This window comes from Drosophila kikkawai, chromosome 3L, assembly GCF_030179895.1.
Source record: "Drosophila kikkawai strain 14028-0561.14 chromosome 3L, DkikHiC1v2, whole genome shotgun sequence".
In the NCBI taxonomy this organism is placed as follows: domain Eukaryota; kingdom Metazoa; phylum Arthropoda; class Insecta; order Diptera; family Drosophilidae; genus Drosophila; species Drosophila kikkawai.
The window spans coordinates 1753967-1776167 of NC_091730.1; the positions used below are offsets into that span (position 1 = coordinate 1753967).

At 36.8% G+C, this 22201-nt stretch overlaps 1 protein-coding gene across 1 annotated transcript in view; it reads right to left on the bottom strand.

Annotated features, from left to right (window-relative positions):
- Positions 1 to 22201, bottom strand: part of LOC108079120 (uncharacterized) — a 73613-nt gene that overhangs the window by 47986 nt on the left and 3426 nt on the right. The window lies entirely within an intron of this gene.

Genomic DNA, 22201 nt, shown 5'->3' on the forward strand with positions numbered 1-22201 from the left:
CAGGCGAATGCACCGAAAAAGCAACACGGCTCTGTGTTTGCACAGTAGCCTGCCGCCTTTCGGTTCTCGAGGAGCCTGAGTACGGGAAACCGGCAGTCAGCAGCCAGCAGCCAGAATTCAGAGTCAGAGTAACTCAGAAATTTGCACAGAAAATAAAAATATGAGTTTCATAATTGTAAATAAATTTAAAAAATATTTTTCGGTGTGAGATTTGTATGAAACTATTTTAATTTATATTTATTTGGCAAGAAAATTCATATTAACATTAAAGAAAAATAATTATTGTTAAGGAAAAAGTGTAAAAACTTATTTAATCGTCTTTTAATAATATTTTTCTGGTTGAAATATGTAAAAAACAATATTATTTTATATTTATTTGGCAAGAAAATATATATTAACATTTGAGAAAAATATTTTTTGTTGAGGAAAAAGTATAAAAAAATATGAAATCGGTTTTTAATAATTGGGAAATGTTTAAAATTCCTAATATGACATTATTACATAAAAAAATAAATTTATTAATTTTTATTATATCTAATGATAAATAAATATTCCCAGTTCGTAAGAATTTCTTTCAGTGCATTGATTTAGCTGAGATGGAGCTGTAGCTGTAGCTGAAGCTTGTGCTGCAGTTGCAACCGCTGCAGACATCGTCCTGTGGCATACCCAACAGGCGTTAATAATCATTCTTGTTTTTTGCTTTTTGTGCAAAAAAAAAAAACAACAAAAAAAAAGAAAAAAAAATTATAAAACAAGAAAAATGCAACGAGTGTTTTTTTTTAGCTTTTTTTTGTTGTTTTGTTGGTTGTGGAATTGCTGTACTTGATACCCTAGGAACTATGAATGCTCAGGGGTTACAACATACCGAAAAAGAGTTGCTAAAAAATATTATAAAAATTTTCTTAAATATTAATACCATTCCTAATATTTTTATAATTCTATTTTTTTATTTTGATATATTTAAAAATTATTTATAAATATTCTTTCAAAATAAATTGTACTATTATGTCTAACTAAACAAATTTGAGAAACTTGAAGCTTTAAACTGTTTTCTTGCATTAACAGCTTCACAATTAATTAATATTTTATTTTTATATATTTTCCTTAATTATTTTTATATATTTCATTTTTTTTTGTATATATAAATAATCCCAAAATCTTACTTTATAAGGTATTTGCCAAGTCCCCACTCTTATACAAAAATCCCCTGCTTTACTTTTTTTTCGTTTCAAGTTTATCCTTTTGGGCCTTGGATTTCATTACTTTTTTTTGTGAAACTTTTTCATTTTGTGCAGTCAGACGACGGCTACGACGTCATAGAGAGTGCATTGACTGAAGTCTGCAAAAAAAACGAAAAACAAATCAGAAAATGCAACCGAAACCGAACCGAAACGCTTGGCAAGTGTGTGGTGGCTGCTGCATCTTTTGTTGATATGTAGCGACATGCACACTGCAGTTTTCCCGGAAAATTCACAGGGGAAAAAGCAGAGGTGAGAGTTGCATCCAAAGTTCAGTAGCTGGCAGCTTTTTGTCTCACAGGAAGCGTTTTAGCGGCTAAACTAAAAACAAAAAGTTGTTTGCCATAATTAAGACCTGACTCGAGCTACGGTTTAAGTGTTATTAGTTGCGGCGTTTTCTTTTCTTGTTTGTTCTTTTTTGTGCTCTTTTTTTTTGGCCATTGTTTTTGGCAAGAAGGAAGTACTGGCAAGGAAACGGAGCAGGATGAGGTTTGGAAAGGAAAGGAACTGGCTGCGGAGTCGTTGCACTTGTTAATTGCAGCGCCAGACTTTTACCACCCGCACACGCACTTCACCGCGGCCAAAAGTCAAACAGTTTTGTCCAGGGACCACCTGCTTCGAATACACTGAGAATATTTTATTAAAATAAATTATTTATTTATATTTTTAATTTGCTTATAATTTCAATAATACTATCATTAAAATTATTATTTTGAAAGTTTTTATATAAATTCGTTGGGAAATAAATGTTTTTAGTTAAAAATATAAATAAATAAATATTATTCTAAATATTTTAAAATGGATATATATTTAAATTATTATATTATTATAATTAAAAAGTTTTTAAAACTCAAAAACCCAGTTAGTTTTTTTGTTTCACCGCCTGACCATGGACTGGTTTTGGCCACGTAAATCATTAAATGCCGAATAGCCGACAGAGAAAACATTTTTGGGCGAAATTTCAGGCACCAGTGAAGCCTGAAACAAAGGAATACATTTAATAGGAGTATTTCCCTTTTTTATATACACATTTTGTTCGCTTGAAAAACTTCCCCAGGAGCGGAAAGTCAAGGCAAGGATGGCGCAGGAAACTTGCAGCGGGCGACTGGTTTTTATATATACTTTTTTATTTTTTAATTTTTTTTATCCCAACCCGACTTTGGCTTTGGCTTCGGCGGTTATTAGTCCGCGGCTGCACGCGAATTTGCTTTATTTTGTTGTCGCCGTTGTTGCCTTATTTCTGTTGCCGGCCAAAATCCAATTAGCTGCTCAAAAAGTTTTGCAAATGCGCGCAGAAAATTTAATTAATGTTGACACAAGTTGAGGCCAAAAACTGAACGGAATTGAATTTGCTTTGGCGATGATGAGAGGAGAAAGCGATGGAAAAAAAAGTGCACATAATGCTGATCCCTGTGACTTTTAGCCAATTGAACTCTGAAGTTTGCATTGGAAATTATGATTATTTATGGGGTTTTTTCTGATGATTTGAACTTTTAATTGGAAATATTCATTAAACTTTTTATTTAAATTTAAATAGAATTTTTATTTACAGTATTTCCAACATTTTGCTAACCATTTTGTGCGGCAAACATAAAGAACATGTACCCCATCTACTTGTTAGCCAGGTCACCTGTCATTTTGGCCAACAACAAACCCCCATTAGGCCTGGGATGAGCACAGGCCAAGCCAATAACTCAAACCAGCTACAAATGTTAACCAGACCTCACCTCTGGACAACAAAAAAAAAGTAAAGAAAAGAAACAACTAAACCAAAAAAATGGAGCATTGCCAGGTGCGGGAATTTCAATTGGAGTGTTCCCCCTCTTCTTGGCCATTTCCCAGCGGCCGCAGCTTTTCAAGCGTTAAAACATAAAAATGTCATTAACACTCAACAGATTTTTTCGCTACGCCAACGGCCAAAAGCAACTATGGCCAACAACAAACGGCTTAAATGGCCAATAACAAATTGTTGCAAATGTTTGCTGCAAAGAGCTCTCAGTACGAAAAATAACAAAAAACAAAAAATAATGGCAAAGAATTGAGGCACTGCGAGGAATATTTTAACTAAAAATATTGCAAAAATATTACTAAAGTTTACAAAATATTTTAGTTTATATATTCTACAAGTAAAATTTCTAAAGAAATTATAAAAGAAGTCTAGGAATAATTTTTTAGTTAGAAAATAGCTTAAGTTCTAGTATACCAATTAGCTTTTTCATAAATTAAATAACAATATTTTCTTTTTAAATTTTCCCTCTTACAGAAAAAGTCTCTCCCCTTTTTCCTTAGTGCTTCCCAATCCCAGTTTCTTTTTAGTATTTTTTCCAAGTGCTTTATTTTATTTTATTTGCCGACTGTTTAGGTGTAGACTTAAATTTATTTGACGCTCAAAAACCCGGAGTTGCAGACAAGAAAATGACACAGAAACCGAGTTAAGACACTGGAACGCGTTTAGGCCGAACCTCGGTCTCGGTCTCGGTGGGATCTCGGAGGTCGTTTATAGGGTGGCTTATGGGGGGCGGTTCTGGGTATCATTTACGCCATAATTTTTCGCCAGCGAAATATTTTCCTTAATGGTTTTTAATGAGCGGGTTGCCTGATGGTGGAAGGTGTTGAGAAATACGCCTGATTTATAGAATCTGTAGTCTGTATTTAACGGCGGCCCGAATCGCAACGACCTAGCTGAGATTTTTTGGGCGTTCCAAGGCAACCTACATAGACTCAGGCCGGAGGGAGGAGGAGGCAGTTTCTCTATTGGCCATCAATAGATGAGGTTTTCGTTTGGCACAAAGATTTTGCGAGAATTGGGAACAGCTTGAGGCGGGGCCGGTAAAAGTGTTTGCAAGGAAAGTGAGGAGAATTCTGTAGAGTAGAGAGTAGTTATCAGCTTTTGATAATGGGTATTATCTAGGTGGGATTATGTTATTTTCTTTGTAAAAGTTTGTAGTTTTAACTTTGTTTTTTTACTTTTTTAATTTTAGAGAAAAGTGTTGAGACCAAATTGAGAGTTAAAGGTGGTTATTAACAGTTTTTAGATGAAAACCAATGGGAAATCTAGTTAAATTTAATATACTATTCAATTTCAATTCAATTTTACTATTAATTGAACTATTTTATATAATATTAATATTTTTAAAAAATTTTAAAATAAACCCTTACAGTTATTTCTGCGGATTCTTAAAGACTTTCAACAATTCCCCACTTTTTAATTTCCTTTCTTCAACTTCTCCCCCTCATTCAGTCCCTCTAGCATTTTCCAGAGACTGCACAGTCAAAAAAATCTGTAAATAAAATCTCATTTCAAGGCTTGGTTAACTTTCCCATGATCACCTGCTCTGCCTAGTGAGTGACTTCCTTCGGCCACCCAATTACCCAGCAGATTGCCTGCTAACTGTTCACATCCTTATATGACTACGTGTTGACAACAAAATTAATTCAAATTAGCAGGAGACTGAATATATATAAAAGAAAAAAGAACCCACTCGGGGATCCAAGGTTGGCGCAATTTCAACAGCTTTAACTTTGCGTGCTGCCCAGCTTTTCTTTGATCGTTTTTTATTGTATTTTTTGTTGCAGCTGCCCCGCAAATTAAAATTAAAGTACCACGTTATATCCACAGCGTGTAGCAAACAAGCGGCGGTAATTGGATTTACCCGATCTCCGAACTCAAACCCAAACCCGATCCCGATCCCAGTTGATCTGGATATATTCTGAATAATAAAACGTGCAGCTTATTTTATTATTACCTTGTGTGTGGACATAATTGGTGCAGGTTGTGTTGTGCCGGATAATCTCTTTGCATGATTCTCACCCTTTCGATATCAATTACCCCTCGAGAGTGTGTGTTTTCAGTTCCCAGGTGAGATGATTAGAGGCAGGTGAATGGAGGAAAATACAGTGGCCATCTACTACATATATCTCCAAAGCTGAAGTGGGACATTAATCTCAGTTAGGTTTATCTTTGATGCATAATAAATGAGCCTCGCTTTGGCCTGGCTAAAAGCAGCTATTTATTAAATGCTGCTCAAAAAGCGGTAGTCTCTCGTCCAAAGCGATCTTATTAACCCAGTTCCACAGTGGCCAAAATCAACATCTCGGGAAACTTTGAATACATCTTTGCATTCCTCTTCCTGATTTTCGTTTTGGTCGCCACCCGAAAATCCAACAAAAAAAAAATATATAAAGAGCAGACGAGAAAATCTGCTCATGCACAAAGTAAACATGGCCAAAATAAGAGAGCAAAAATTGCAATCACTTTCGGCCAAGTCCACCGAAAAAGTAAAGTGAAGTAAAGTAAAGTAAGGAAGGGAGGGATGGATAGGGCGGAGCAGGCAGTCGCAACCCTGAGCAAACAGCCGCCAGCATCAATCTTCTAATGCGTTCAACAATTTTTTGCGCTGTTCCAGCAGTTCTTTATGCCCGGCTCTTAATTTTTTTCCTCCTTTGCCTCATGGTCTCTTGCATTTTTTTTATATTTTTTTTTATTCGGTGTTTACATTTAATGTAGGGAGTAAGAGGTACCCTTTCTTTTACTTTTTGGGTACAGGGAGACTACTTAAAAGGAGCAGGTACTCTATTAGAAAAGTAGGTAATCATTAGCTAAAGAAATCCCAGATTTGTTTTGGATATATTTATTGATAGACTTTATTTAATTTTTGATTTATAGAATGCTTTCCTTAGAATTTAAACTTTAAAACAAATTATTCACAGAATTTTCTTCTGTTTCCCCAATAAAAATCAAAAGAAATCAATGTAGAAACTTCCTTATATAATTTAATTGTTCCTATAATAAACCTTCTCGTTTATCTACGTTATTTATAGATATTTTATAAAGCATCTTAAACATTTTAAATAAATAATTAAAGCAACAGTTATAGATTTAGTAAGAACCAAATATAAAAAACTATTTTAAAAGTCAAAACCACAAACAAATAAAATTATAAAATGACAACTAACCACTTTATTTCAATTTTAAATACTTGTTACTATAACTTACAAGACTTTCACCCTTTAAAAAATACAAGTAAATAATTTATCTTATGTAAAATATATTTTCCGTTTTTATTAATTTCATTAAAATTTTTAAAATATTTTTTCAGGGTACCCAACACTTCGATTTCACTTTCCCCTCAACTTGTCTTCTCAGTTAAAGATTTCCGAGTTTTCTGGGCCTGCCGAAAACAGATTTCTGTGCCACATTTCGAGCGACGGAGCGGTGAATTGACTTGTTGTCACGCCCCCTCATAACCCGCCCCTGCTGCTGGTGCTGCTCCAAACCCCTGCCCCTGCCCCTGTCCCTGCTCCTCTTGCCGTGACAGCGACATGCAAATTTATGAAAGCCGCTTGTGTTTCTTGGGCCTTTTTTGTTGTAGTCGTGTATTAATTTTTGCCGCTGCCTCAACCGTTGTTGTTGTTTATTGATGCCGTCGGCGGAACTTTGGTTCAGGGATCCCGCCGAATCTGGGGGAGATGTTGAGCTGTATCTGAAGTTGGTGGTACCTCGAAGTTGAGCTTGTTTTCGTGCGGAGAAGGTTGTTAATAATTCGCTCGCATTACGCGTCGATCTGGAGGAAGATGTCGTCTTAATGACTTCATTAATATTGAGTAAAACACGGTGAGTGCAACATCCAGGACACCGACCAGGGGTTAAGTGCAACCCAAAAGGAAATGTTGAAAAAAGAGCGGAGAAATTTGGAGATTTCAAAACTTGAAACAACTAAAAAAAGTGCTTCACTTGCTTCGATTCTGGGTTTCAAGTTCTAGAACGATTTCCGCTGGGAATGCAAATTGATGAGGCAGCAACAAGAACCGTAACGATTGTAATTAACATTAATTTGAAGCCCCTGGAGATTGGGAAAGTTAATAGGAATCATCAGCGGGGGAGCCAAAGAGCCTTTTACACCTGTTTAATCGAAAGGCTAAGGAGTAGGAGGGTACTAGTATTAATGGTTATAATAATAGTTTAACAAGCTTTGAGTTAGCTGATCTTTAATTAAAATCTATATATAAAAATTAAAAAAAAAAGTATTTTAAAAGATATTTAAATATTTTAAATTGAATTTTTTATATTTCCTTTAAGAAATTCTTTTGTTATTACTTTTAATAAATATTATCAAATTTCTTTAAAATTTTTAAAGACCTAATTTATCCCCCTTTAAAAACTTCTTTAAAAATTCTTAAAACATTTCCATTTCCCCCCTTAAAATTTTAAACTCATCTCTGAGTTGCCTCTTAATTTTTCATTGCTCGTGAAAAACGTAAAGTTTAAGCAACTTTTTACGAGCTGCCGCCAGTGTCTTGAGTCTGCTTAAGTTTAGTTTTCATTTAATGAAACCGCGCACATTCTCAACTCTGTTGCATTTTCCTGGTATCAAAGCCATAAACCGCATATTGCTCCCTGGCTTCCCATATACACATCATCATCATCCGGCGGCGCAGCTGCAACTGAATCAGCAAAAGTGGAGGAGGAGGAGGAGGATGAGGAGGGAGGCCTTATGTCACATCCGCGTGACGACATCACAGGCGAAATTAAAATAGCGACATTTTATTGAGTTGTCAGTTGCACGGGCAACACATGCAAATGCAACAAGCCACGCCCCCCAAAGCACACACCCAAAAAAATAAAGAAAAAAAAGGAAAAATAAATTGCAAAGTCGAAAAAATATTAAAAAAAAGAAAAGCAAGAAATTTATCCAAAGCAGCAGAGGCGACAACACATGTGTGCGATTCGAAGGATGAGGTGCTGATATCGCAACGCCCCACAGAGCAGCTTGGCTAGAAATGCACTTGGAAAAAATTTATTAAAATTCCAAGGATGTTTGGAAATTGTAATAAAATTATTTTATATTTTTAAAGATTTTATTAAGGCTTCTTTGAGACCTTTTTCAAGTATTTATTCTCAACTATGTATCTGACTTTATTTTAGTTAAAAATGTTTTACTACAATTTCCAAGGTTAAAAAATATATAAATAATATTTACAATCAAAAATTGTAAAAAGAAAGACAGGAAATAATTCAACTTTAATTAAAAATGTTTTTTAATCTTTTCTGAGAATTTTTTTTAAAGGATTTATTCTTAAATATCTGATACAATCTAAACCTTAATATATCATTTAATAAATAAAATCCTTTTAAATTAAATTCTAAATTTTATAAGCTCTCTAAACAAATTTTTCCCAGTGCACCCTTCCCCCCTAGAACCCCTTATTAAAGCCGTATTTTATTAATTCTCAAAATACACCAATATTTATGCTGCAGCATATTTGTGGGCGTTCTATGCTGCTCCCACACATCCTCAAGGAGGGGTGTGCCCTTTGTTCCTGCCTTAATTTATAGATTTACCTGCAGCACTTTTCTCTAAGTGCACCACCTCCCAGGGAGAGAGCGCGAGAAGTTTATTTGTTAAGCCCTTCTGGAGGGCGAGCAAGCGAACATTTTGCATAATTTGGCAGAAATTAAAAAACGAGGGTAATATCCATATATATAACCATGTACCGGCCATATAATATCCATATGCATATACATGATTATATATGTAGATCCGGCAAACAAAAGAAGGGCGTTGAAATTGACACCTCGAGTGTAAAAGAACAGAGAGCCGAGGGAAAAAGCAAAGGAGAATATATAAAAAAACAAATAAAGGCCGCAGCAAAAATAAAACCCTTTTTCGACAGGCCAAACGAAAGGAACTTGCTTGCTGGGCTCTGTCCTGCTGGCTTTCTAAAAAAAGTTCATGGAAATATTCACACTTCATGTACTGGGGGCTAGAGAGGAGAGCGTGAGGGGTTGGGAGATACATTTTAATCATTTTTGGGGAGCTTTAGAAATATTTTATAAATTTATCTTGAGGGAGAAATATTTCCTTTTAAATGTTGTGACTTAATAATGAAAAATATATGACATAAGAGGATTTAATGGTGGGAATATAGAAAAAATGATGATTTCAACCCTTTTTAAGCAGTCTTTAATAGAAAAAATATAAGTTTTGTTAATAGTAAATTATATTTCTTAAGAAATAAGGATGGAATGTAGATTATAGTCTTACGAAAAAATATCTTCTTGCCCATTTAAAGCCGTTTAAAATTATTTTATAATATTTCTAGACATTTTAAATACTTCTTTTATTTTTTTAAAAATATTATTACCTTTCCTTTATCTATTCTAGTTAAAAAGCAAGCTCCTGCTAGCTTCCTCCCCCGAAAAATAAGCATTTTCCCATCCCTAATTTGCATGCTCCGCTTCGACTACGTTCCTGACGAACGACGCACGTCTGCTACGGACACACTTTGGCAATTCATTTAATTATTATATTATAACGCACACTCCTATACATCACATTTAAATATATATATATATATATATACACACTCACACACACATACAAAGGCGGCTATAATAAAGAGGAAAACGACCATAAAACGCTCGCACAAAAGTGCCAGGAAACTTGTGTAATTCATATCGCATAAAAACCCGGGAGGGGGGAAGACAGCTCATCTGTGCAGAGAAAGGGACACAACCGCAAGGCACACAGATACTACAGATACTGCAGATATATACACACATATATATATATATATATATATAAATAACCAAGTATATATGCATTTTACATGGCCAATACTGCCTTTGACAATCGAATGCGAATCCGCTTCATCGTTCGCCTCTGTTGGCCATATCAATTGCACTCCGCCCCGACACAACGTTTGGCATTTCCCCCGCATCCTCTCTGGGTTTACCTGTATTTTTTACCTTTTATTTTTTGTATGAAAACCACAAAATTACAGCGAGTTGCCGGTGGTGGTGCTGTGCTGTGCTGCTGCTGCTGCCTTTAAGCCAAAAGCCAAAAGCCCCCCAATACCAATCGCAACTTATCGCCCGGCTCTGGTCATGTTAATTTTTAACCTCAGGCTTCAGCCAAATCGAAAGCTGATCGTATAAAATTACGCCTGACAGCGGACGCCAGAAAGAGTGGGGATTACGGCATCCGGGGATTCGCAAGATCGGTGGTGAACAGGGATCGGGCAACGGCGGATCGGGGAGAACCGCAAAAGGTGACACTCCGATGGTTTGGGCCGCTCCCCTGCGGCTGTCACTATATATAGATTACATATAGATATCGTACAGTTGCTGATCTCTGGCCGGACTTTGTGGCTTTATGTTTGCTTGGAGGGTGGAAAGTAAAAGTACTTTGGGAATAAGTAGCAGAAGTTGTAAAAGTGAGGCAAAGTTGTGTGGGTTTTAGAGATTTTTTTGAGAGGTTCTATAAAAGTAAATAAATTCTGAAAAATTTCTAGAAATATTTTAAAAGTATGTTTTACTTCGAAACGATATTTATAAGCTTACCAAATATCTTTAAATATTAAGAAAAAGCTTTTTCTATACCTTAAACGTTTTTAAAACGGTTTAAAAAATGTAAAAAAAAAATATTTACACATTTATTTTGTTGGTTATTTCCTAAACTTCCATGAAAACGTGCTCAATGCTTTGCTTTCCTAGGCTGCACCTTAAAATTTAAGCAATTCCCAAGCCTCTCTTTTAATTAAAACTACTAATTGTAAGAGTACACCATCCGATTAGTAAAGACAACCCCCACGGAGACTTTCACCCACTAAAAGATCCTCTTTTTCGCAACTCTCTAATTAACTTCTACCCCGTTAGGAAAAAAGCAGGAAATCTCGCCATCGATTGGCACGCAACTAGGCCTAAAATGGCAAACGGAATAAATGTGTGTGTGAGCTGCTCGTTTAAGCCATGTGTTGCGTAGGGTGCAGTCCAACCAAGTTGCTGTGGGAATTAGCTAAAAAGAAACCAATGGCCAAAAGGCCTGGGAATTGCGTGGGAGAGCCGCCGAGTAACCGTTAAAGGGACAACTGGTTTCGTTTTGGACCGCCTGTTGATTCGCCAGCGATCTAATACAATATTAATTTGGTCATAAAAATAGTTTTTGTTGTAATAAACACGAAAATGTGACACAATCAAAACGGCTAGCAGCAGCGGGCTCATTTATTGATAAACAGTTGGAGACCAATCAACCAGTTGGCCAGCACAGAACCGCTCTTGGCCGACGAGATTGGCCAGCAACCGGCTGGCTCATGAATACTGGGCGTGTTTAGCATTTGATTTCTTTATGGCGCCAGACTTAATAAGCATAAATAGCATACTTAATTGACAAATCAAATGCAATTTGATAAATAAATGAATGCCAGGAGAGGCGCACGCAAATCGAATCGCATAGAATGCAGTTCGGACTTGGCTAAATAAAAAGTCACTTTGACTAATGAATCAATTTGTGCCAGGGGAACTGGGGACCGGGACCGCCGACTCGATCATGAGGTTCTTTATCCCCGATGAGCAGGCATGACTGTCTGATTTCCTACCTCCTGACTCCTTCTATTTTTTCTCTGGAGGGGAATGCACAAGGAGAAAATTCAAATTGATTGGAATTTTTAAAGAATTTTTAAAATGTTTTAAAGTTACTACTATACATTTCTCTCTGTTTTAAATTGTTTTAAATATCTTATTAATTCCAATATAATTCCATAATTTTCTATATAATTTTCTGACAGTGTCCCTTTCACTGCCTCGCTCGCCTCACTAAGTTGAGTTGATTAGGGGAGCCCCCATTAATGGACAAGCTGCTCTCTCACAGGATATGGGATACAAAGACTGTCCCAGACAGTTCACATGACGTCTCTGTTTGTTTGTTCCTCCCAAACCCCCTCCACCCCCCCCTGTGGCATCCAAATCTCTTCCTTTTAGTCCTCGCTCCTCAATTAATTGCAGCAAGAGGCAAAAATAAAACAAAAAGCAGCGAGTAAATACACAAGTAAAACCAAATGAAATCAACGAACCCAGGCCCAGGCCCAGGCCGAGGCCGAGGCAACAACAAAAGCAAAAGCTTGAGCTAAAGTTGGAATATACCGTTTATTGCCCAATGGCCACGCCTACTTTTCCCACACTACATTTAGGCGGAGAGGGGAGGTGGTGTGTGTGTGTGTGCGAAGGGGTGTGCCAGTGTCGGGGGAGGCGATGAGGAGGAACGCTTAAAAATGCGTAAAAGAGTCAACTTTGACTGCAAACTGCAATGGGATGTTGTTTGAGTTGTTGTGATGCCCTGTAAAGGAGGGGGTTAATAGGGGATATAGGTAAAAGATTTTAGAAAGTATATAAAATATAGGAAAAATTATAAAAAATACAAAGAAAGTTAGGTATAAAATAAGAGCTATAGAAACTTGCCTAAGAAAAATATGTAATCCACTTTCTCCTTGGTTTTCTTATATAATTTAATAGTTTTAAATATATTTTTAGCTAAATAAACCTTTAAACTAATTTATAAACTCCCTTTAGAGGTCATCCCTCAGTCGTTTAAAAATTTCTTTAAACACTCTCTTGTTGCTATGCAGTTTTAGCTTCACTTTTAGCATTTTGCACTTTGTTTGCTCTGTGTCTGAGTCTCCGGGTTGATTGCAGCTCTACCCTTCCACCTCCACCTCCACCCCCAAACCCAAAGTTTTCCCGCCTGTTTTTTCACCCTTCTTTTTATTGACAAACTTGTCGTTTTATTCCACTGATTAATAAATGAAAACTTTAGTCCAAAGAAGCTCAGCTAAATTTCTTGCTGACTTTCTTTAAATGTTGCTCAAAATTTATGCCAGAACTACACAATTTTTATTTCATTATTTTTCGGTGGCAATGAAATTTTGTGTAACATTGATTTTTAATTTGGGAAAATTGCAGAGTCAGGGAATTATGAGTTCGAAATATTCTACGACATGGTATTTTGTCATTTGAGTAGGAAAAGTATACGTGAGTTATGGCCAGGCACGTGCCTGGCCACCTAACTGACCATCTAATAAACAAGTTTCCAAGTGGAGCTACGCGTGCCTGGGATGGGTATGGTCCCCCTTTAGTATCCCCATAATCCCCCATTAACTCTTTCGCTCTCTTTTGGGCCGCATTTCCCAGCTGCCTGGCTGGCTAATCGGTTGCGTAATCTTAAACGCGACGCGGCAATTGAAATGGATTGCGGTGTCTTCGCGTTTTCTCTGGCTACCTGGAGAATCGGCAGCTGCCAGTGTGGCGTCTCCGGAGCCTGTTTTTTGTAAGTACAGTGAAGATTAGGTGGTGAAGGAACTTTACAGAGAGAAAGAGAAAGAGGGGAGATATTTTTTTTAGAAAAGAAAAATGGATGGAAATATCTTTAAACTTAAAAATTACGTTTAAAATATGATCAGGCTTTTTGGGATTTTTTTATTAGCTTAAAAAATTGTCTTAAATTTCTTTTGTTCTCAAAATTTATCAAATAAAATAAATTCATAATTCTCAAAGTGTTAAAAATAGAAAGTAAATTCTCAAAAAGTTGTAACTGTGAAGAAATAAATTTTCTAAAATAAACTAAGCTTTTTTTTCTACTATAAAAAATTTAAAAATTCTTTACAATTATTTTCTATTGGAAAATAGCTAAATAAAAAAATTAATTAAATTTCATCAGAAAATATTATATCAACTGAACCCTGTCTTTCTTTTTTTTTTTGGTTTTTGCAGCGGGAGTTACGTATCTTTGGGGCCAGCTGGTTGGCCTGTCAATGGGTCTGACCCACAATCGATGCTCAAATTTCATTGCATTTTTCCCCCAACCCCTCCCCCGAGCTTTTTTCTTTATATATTTTTGTAAAATTAATTTTACGCTTGGCGGTCTTAACGCCATCCAGTCTGGCATGGCTGGGCCACGGACCACGGACCATGGACTTGCCACAAGAGAGTGTGTATCCATCCGTGTGTGGCAAGAATAGTTGCAGGCAACTGCAGCTAATTGCAGTCAGTTGCAAAAATAAAGACAGCAGCGGATTAAGGCGGAATTGAGGGGCAATAGGAGGGAGGGAAACTGCCAAAGAGGAGGCTGCTGCGCGGAGAATGTTGCGCCGTGGGTCATCATAAAAACATTATATGGGGAGGCGCGAGAAAACAAACAAAAGCCAGAAAAATACACCGAGGGATTTTGATTATTTTAGAGAAAATATAGCACTCATAAAGGAAAAGATCCTTAATAAAAATTAAAGTAAACAACTTTCAAAAACTACTTTTAAGTGTAAAAACTAAATACAAGTTCAAGAAATAAGATAATAAAAATGGAAAGAGATTTTCTATAGAAAAACATTTTATGCTACTTTAAACTCTTATTTCTCTTTAATTTCTTTTTATTACCCATATTTTCTCTCAGTGCTCTTGGCAACTAGTGGAATTTTTCAAAGGAATTGCACCGAGAGCAGCAGCTGCAGATGGCATGGCCCCATGAGTATCCCAGAGCGAGGAGGCTCTCTGTGTGTTGTGCGTTGTCACCAGGCAGTTTGACAGGGCAACATGCGAGAATTTGATAAGCTCTTGGCCCTGTTCTGTTCCCAGTATCCATTGGAATCCCCAGCAGAGCCCGGAACCCATCTTTCACCCACATAGCACACCAGCAGCAGCAGCAGCAGCAGCAGCAGTAGCTCAGGCCTCGCACTCCCAGGGGCATGACGAATGTGAAGTCTCTGCCACTCTCGGGTGGGTGGGTGTGTTCCCCGGGTTCTCCTCTCATAAAGTTTCTTTTTATTTATAAGGTTTTCTTATAATTTTTTTTTTTAGTTTTTTGCAGAAAGGTCAGGTTGCTGTAGTTGTTGCCTATTGTTGGCGTCGTGCGAACACGTTTCGCTCACCGATTGGAGCGCACAGGTGTCTCGGCTTACTTTGGCTTACACATGGGGAAAAAATAAGATTAAATTTAAATGTATAAAAAAACTATAGTATTTTATATGAATTTTATGAAAAAGCTTTAGATTTGGGTCTTAAAAGGGTCTTGAAAACTCTAGAAAATTCTTTAAGCTATACTTTATACAGAAATATTTTAAAAATAATAAAAAAATCAAATACAACTAAGAAACAATTTATTTTAATATATTTTCTTTCAGTATTAAATTCCTATTTTATTTTTAAATTAATTTCCAATATTTTAAATATTTTATAATAATTTTTAAAGTGCACCCACACGAACCTCTATGCCACTGACCAAAGCCCAAGTCTTTGGTGATTGGCTTTTAGCCGCTGTCGTCGCTGTGTTGGCCTGTCAAAGCTCTCTCGGATTTATTTATTTTTAATAAAACTGATGTCATTTATGGGTTTATTCGTTTATATATTGGTTTATTGTGGCTAAATGCCTGTCGCAGAGACAGAGACTTCGCCCAGGCACGAGGATGGCAATGTAACGAGATACTTTTAGCAAAAACAATGTAAGAGTTTAGTATGTTCTGTGAAACCCGATATCAAGGACACCAGAAAATTGCAAATTAAAATAATAAAAAATGTAAAAAATAAGTATCAAGCTAAGCTATAATTCAAAACTGTCAAGGAATTGTTATTGAAATTAATTGAATTTTAAGTTTAGCTACAAGTCATTGTCTAGGCATGACTTGGGAAATTGTTATTTGCATTTAAAAGGTATTTAAAATTGGAATAAATTATGTAAATACAAACTAAAATAATACTTTAAATTGAAGAAACAATATAAAAATAATAATTATATTTTAAACATTTTTTTTTACTATAAATTTGTTGAGAAACAACTTTATTAGTGAGCTCCTAAAAATATGAAATAATCCATAAACCACTATCCCCCTTATAGCACACTCTTCCCCCTGAATTTCCTCAAAGAAAACTCTTGGAAAAACTAAAATCCAACCTAAAAACGAACCTCTCTGTCAGCTTTTGAGCACTCCATCTTGGCGAAGCTCCTCCGCAAAGTAAAAGGAGCTGCACTTGAGCTGCATCTACGCTTTTTTTTGCTGGATTTTTTCTTATCCATGGGGCCACCTTGATGTGTCATCACTTGAGCGGTAGCTGAACATCTCAATGCTGCCTCCTTTTTTCGAGTTTGCACGCATTTTGCCAGTCGCGGCGGCACTCGAGTTCAACAATTATGAGAAATGTGTAACAGACGTGACTTTGATGTCGATGCGCCGACAGTCAGACAGCAGCTGCTGTCGAAAGTGCAGAGCTACATCATCTATCGATGTCGAGATGTTGCAGCCACAGAAAACAAGAAAAAAAAAAACTATATATAAAAAAACTATATAATATACTGGCCCTGACCTTCTTTTTGGGCCAAGACTCTCGCTTTTTTTGAGAGAGTTTTGCTTGGCATTGCGTGCGTCTGGGATATTTTGCATCCCATAATTAAAATGTGTGCGGCAAGTGGCAATATTTAATTACAAGAGATAAACTCCTTCGAAAAAACTATATGAAAAAAATATAAACACCAAAATGAAGCAGCAGCTGAGGAGCGCCTGGGGGGCTACTATTAAACTTTTGTTAATTATCGCGATAAGGCAACAACTTGTTGGCGCTACAGTTGGAACTGTCGAACAGCTGCCGCTGTTTATGCCCCTGTTTATTAATATTTCTTTTTTGTTTATTTTTCTTTATGCTTTTTCATATTTTCCAGTATTGATCGTGGGGCTTTGATGTGCCGTTTTCAGCTTCACCTTTAACCCCAGCGCCCGGCTAATTGAAATGCACAGAGATGGGCATCTGTGCGATGATTGATGGTGTGGCCATAAAGATGTTTGCATTGAATAGAAAAAAAACCGATTAGGTTGGGGTTTATAAAGAGCTTTAATGACCTCGTCTGAGGTAAATGCAATCTTGTAAATAATTAATAGCATTTGAATATTAAAGTTTTATTGGAAATATTTATGGGTAGCTGGGAGATTTAGTGAGGAAATTGAAAGGGAACATACATATTTGAGTTATTTGAAAGGGAAATTGGGAAATGGTAAGTAAACTTTACATATCTAGATTAAATACAAGAAAAATAAGTAGCATATCTCCAGACTTTCTTGAAATTTCCTTTAAAACTGCAAACCTTTCTCTTGCACCCGTTATTCATCTTATTTTTTAGACTTTTTCCTGCTTCAACTCTGACCTTTTTTTCGTTTTCAACCCAATTGAAATGCATTGTAGAATAAATATGAAATCTTCTAATTGGCTGCGATCGCTGTTGCCTAGGATCTTGGCCTTTTTTATTTATACTATTTTTTCTTTGCTATTGGCTGTTGGCACGTTGTCTGGCATGCAGCATTCGATCAGGCGGCTGTAGTTTCCCCCTTCAGCATGCACTTCCTTTTTGGGGGCCCATAGAAATTTTCTTTATAAATCAGTTGTTGGGGCCTGCAAGTTGCGCTATGTTGTTTTGCGGTTGTTCGAACGCCGAGAGAGAGAGAGAGAGAGCACAGGCAGTACAAGCCAAGTACAAAGCAAGTTGTTAAAATTCCTGTTTAAAGTTTTGTACGCACATGCAACCCTCGGGCCCCCTCTAGATCCCCTTCGGGCCCTCCATCCGGCAGAAACTTCAAAGGAAGCTGCTGCTTTTGCTGCTGCATGTTTGCATTAAAGACGCATTTTGTTTGCCCAGCAGAGATCCCAGCCAAGACCGACTACGACGACGACGATGATGATGAGGACGTCCGCAGCGTGTTAGAATACACAACATGTAAGCCAACAAAACAGTTGGGGCCACTCATAATCAGGTTTTAGCCACGATCCACGAGGCCGCAGCAGCAGCAGCCTGAGCCAGGGATTCGATTCGAGAGCCTTAGCCGATGCCCAAAGGGAGTGAGCAGCATACGGCGTCGGCGGCTCCAGCTACAACTTCGGGTTGAGCCTCAGCCTGAGCTTATATTGCCTGCACATGATTGCACAAAGGAACAGCAGCGACTAGGAGGCACAGTGGGTTGAGATAGTGTGTCTAAATATTATAAATAAAATTTTTAGAAATATTTTAGAGGCTTGCTAAACATCTAAGAAGGTTTTTACTTGGATTTCCGCTCTAAAAATTAAATTAAAATAAAGCCTCATGAAGTCTAAGTTATTCTAGATTTTTTCTTTAATATTTAAACTACTTTTTTTGACCCACAGTCTCATATTGGCCCATAGCCTTGCTCTCAGGTGGGCTAAAGCCAAAGCCAAAGAGTCGCGTCTGGGGCGTAGACGCTTTTGGCCAGCTTGGGCTAACTAAACAATTATGGCCACGGCTCTAGCCGATCGCTGTGGATGTGGATGATGATGATGAGTGCGCAGGGATGAGAGGATGAAAACACACAAGGAAGGAGCGAGCTGCTGCGGCAGCGGCACATCCTCCGCTCGTCCATCTAACTATCCGCATATCTATGCATCTATACTTATTTGTATTATTATTTTGCTTTGTCTTCTCTTGTTCAGTTTATACGTTTTCTCAGCTGCCACTACACGAGAAGAAATATGGTTAGAGATATCTATAAGATACTTTTTTATAAAAACATAAAGAGGTAATAGATACAAAGATATAAATATGAGTATTTATATTCTCTTTAGTTTAATTTTCAAAAATTAAATTTTTAATACATTTTTTGAATCTCAAGAGTATATTTTAACTTCTCTATAAATTTTAAATTTATTTACTAATTATATTCTCTTTATTTTCCTCTGTACTTTCCTTTGCTTGTCCTAGGTTCATCTTGCTTTCTGTTGATTTTTATTTGCTTTTTTTTTGCTATTGTTGGCTTTCGGTTTTATTTATAGTTAGTTTGGTTTTAACGCTTGCTTGTTTAGCTCGCTTGGTTGGCCTCTATCCCTACTCCAGCTCACCCTCCTCCTCCTCCTTATGCTGCTGATGATGCCTGCGAGCTTAAAATCGTCATAAATGCATGGTTACCCACACACAACAACACACACACGGCACACCGCACATCTGAAACAGTAAAAAACACACACACACACACAACAAGACTGCAGACTGTAGAGGACGCATTTTGGCCAGGCGAGGGTAATTGCATCTCCGAGGGCCGTTCGAAGAGTTTAACTTTCAGGCAGCGTATCTCAAGGATCTCGAGTATCTCAATCCAACTCACGGTTTGACCCACCCCCACACACACACATCCCTCTGTGTGTCTCTCATTCATATGAAAAAGGCAAAAATGCTGGCGAGTTTTATGTGATTTGGTTTTTTTATTTTTATGATATTCGAGTGGTTTTTACTCCGTTTTGTTTCTAGTTTTTATTTATGAATATTTTACCCTGAGAAAAGGGATTTATGAAAGAGATTCTATAACCTGTTGAATCTACTTTTAGATTTTTAAAGGTTTTTTAAATAATATTTTAAATGAGTTAAAAGAAGATTTTAAATATATTTATTGGCTTTACGTTCTCCCAGGGTATTCCCCTCTTCGTTACTCTGTAAATTTTCCCTTTTCCCTTCCTGCAATACCAGGTTTTTGTTGCGGTTTTCACGTGTTGCTATTTCTGCACAGTTTTTTTCCCTGCTTCTTGGCAGAGCATCAATTTGCTCTTGTTTTTATTGTGACTACTGGCTGGCAGAGCCATGAATAAGCAGCATCAACGAAAATAAAAATATAAACAAAACCCACTAGCTGCTGCAGCCACATATTCGCCATCTTCTGTTGCTGCTGCTGCTGCTGCCGGCGATTTGTGTGCTAATAATTCAGCATTTGTTTCAATTTTTTCCCTTTTGTGTATGTTTTTTTTATACATTTTTTGTGGTTCTATGTTAGCTACTTCGTTTCTATTTATTTATGTTTTTTTCGCTATTTTTTGTTTGTTTTATCTACCGTTTTTTTGGGCTTTAGTTTGCCTGCTCAAACATTGTAAATTATTTGCTGGTAGCCATACACATAAATACAGATACAATTTATCAACTCGGATGAGTTAGAGCTTAGCACGGCCTGTGTTTATCTATCTTTTGTTGGATTTTGTCTACTTTTTTTCTCTTTTTTTGTGACATTTGTTTTTATTTACAGCTTTGGCTCGTTTATCAAAAGTTTGAGCCTCCTAGATGGGGGGGAACATCATCACTTAATAATATTGACACTTCTTTGGGACCAACAGTGGGTATAGAATTCCAATAGAGATGATGATTACGCTTACGAGCTGAAAACGACGTCTGAGATACAGATACACAGATACGGATACGGCCAACACAATCACAAAATTAAGTGATTATGTTAACCGGTCTCTCTTGCCATTATTCGTTCACCAAAACACAAATTTACATCAAAATTAACTTGTTATGTGCCCAACAAAAACAAGAACCACAAAGACACAACAACCTGAAACCGAAACTGGGCTCCAAGCTGACAGCCAGCCTCTTCAGATCTCCATCCTCAGCTCCAGTTCTTCAGTTCTTGAGCTCTTGAGCTCTTCTCTCACCCAACCAATCTTGTATAATTTCGAAATTAGAGCTCATCATCAGCCCATATCAAAGTCGTTCTTTCTTCTGATTTTCTTGTGGGATAAATCGAAGAAATATCTCCCAACACAGCATACTTTGTATCGTCGGAACACATTATAGTTGAAATTAGCTTAATTTGCATTATTTTTGATTAGCTGAATGTGTCCGAATGGCCATAGAAATGGCTTATGATTGGCTAAAACACATAAATACTCTGAATTTATATGTTTCATTAAAGGAACTTGACTTGAAATTTACATTTTTGGCAGAAAACTTATCTTGATATAAGATTTTTGGTGGGACTTTTAAGTTCTTATTAAAACTTTATGGTGTGGAATTTATTTACAAGTTCTAGATAAGATTACATATATTTAAAATTAGCTGAATGTGTAAAATAAAAATAGAATTGATAAAACAAAAGATAAAGCTCACAAATAGTTTGAAATTGTATAGTTCATTAAAGGAACTTCAGGAAAACGTATCTAGATTTGTTTTTATGGTAAAGAATATATTTAGAATTCACAGATTAGTTAGGAATTAGTAATATTTGCATGATTATTAAATAGCTCATTAGGTTTAAGATTAAGATAAGTTAATTATTATTTAGCTTTCTGTTCAATTAAGTCTCATAACTTATAACTCATCTTGAGCTCAAAATCAAACTCTCCTTTAATTAGATTTCCCAAAAACCAGCAACGTCATGATATACTCCTAACTCTTATCGTATTATTTGCCAATAAGCACGTGTAATTAATATTTAAGCCAAGTGGGCAAGTTCAAGGAACCAACTTTTGGCAGCTGCAACTATACACACATTACTTATATTACGCATACGCCTGGTGGGGCAGGCAGGCAAAAGTTTCAATTAAGTGGCAAAGTTCAATTCCCCCAACTCTCCTGTCGCCTTCCGTCTGGCTTATATAAATTATATACGAATTTATATGAGCAAACTCAGCTAAATCTATCAGCATAATGGCTGGCAGATAATAGAAATCTCTAATTAAGGCCTCGACAATAGTTGACAAGCGTCCCTTGCCACTAAGCGGCTCACTCTCTCTCGCCCCAGACATCAAGATCTGGGCAAACAAAGGTGTCTGGCTTGGTCTGGTCTGGTCTAGGGGGAGTTTGTTCCAGCAGCAGAGTCAACCATATCACCCTCGTCCAGGCTTATTTCATTCATGTTTTTTGTTTTTTACTAGCTGCACACATGCGAGGGAAAAAAGAAAGGGTTGCCATTAACCACCGAACCCACACGCCGGATTCTGTGTGGGGGAACAAACACTTGTGAGGGTCTCAAGTTCAAGTGCAGGCTGGCGGAGCGTCTCCATCTTGGGCTTCCTTCCGCCTGCAGTCTAGACTCCGCTTTTCTAGACTCCAGACTCGGGGGGACAGACACAGGCCCAGACTCGAGCAGCCGGGCAAAGACAATCGGCCAGCGAAATTTGAATAAACATTAGAATAAATGGCCAGGGAATGAACGAAACATGAAAGATACATGGGAACAGTGAAACGTGGATATAAAGAATCGATAAAGAAATGGTTTTAAGAAGGTTTCTTTTAGACATTTATACAAAATATTTAATTTATTTATAATAAAAAACTGATAAATACTTATTAAACTATGGTTTATCTATAAGATACTAGGTTTTCTGTATTTTTTTTTATATTGAAGCTTACTGTACGCATTTTATGGATATATTTATAAAT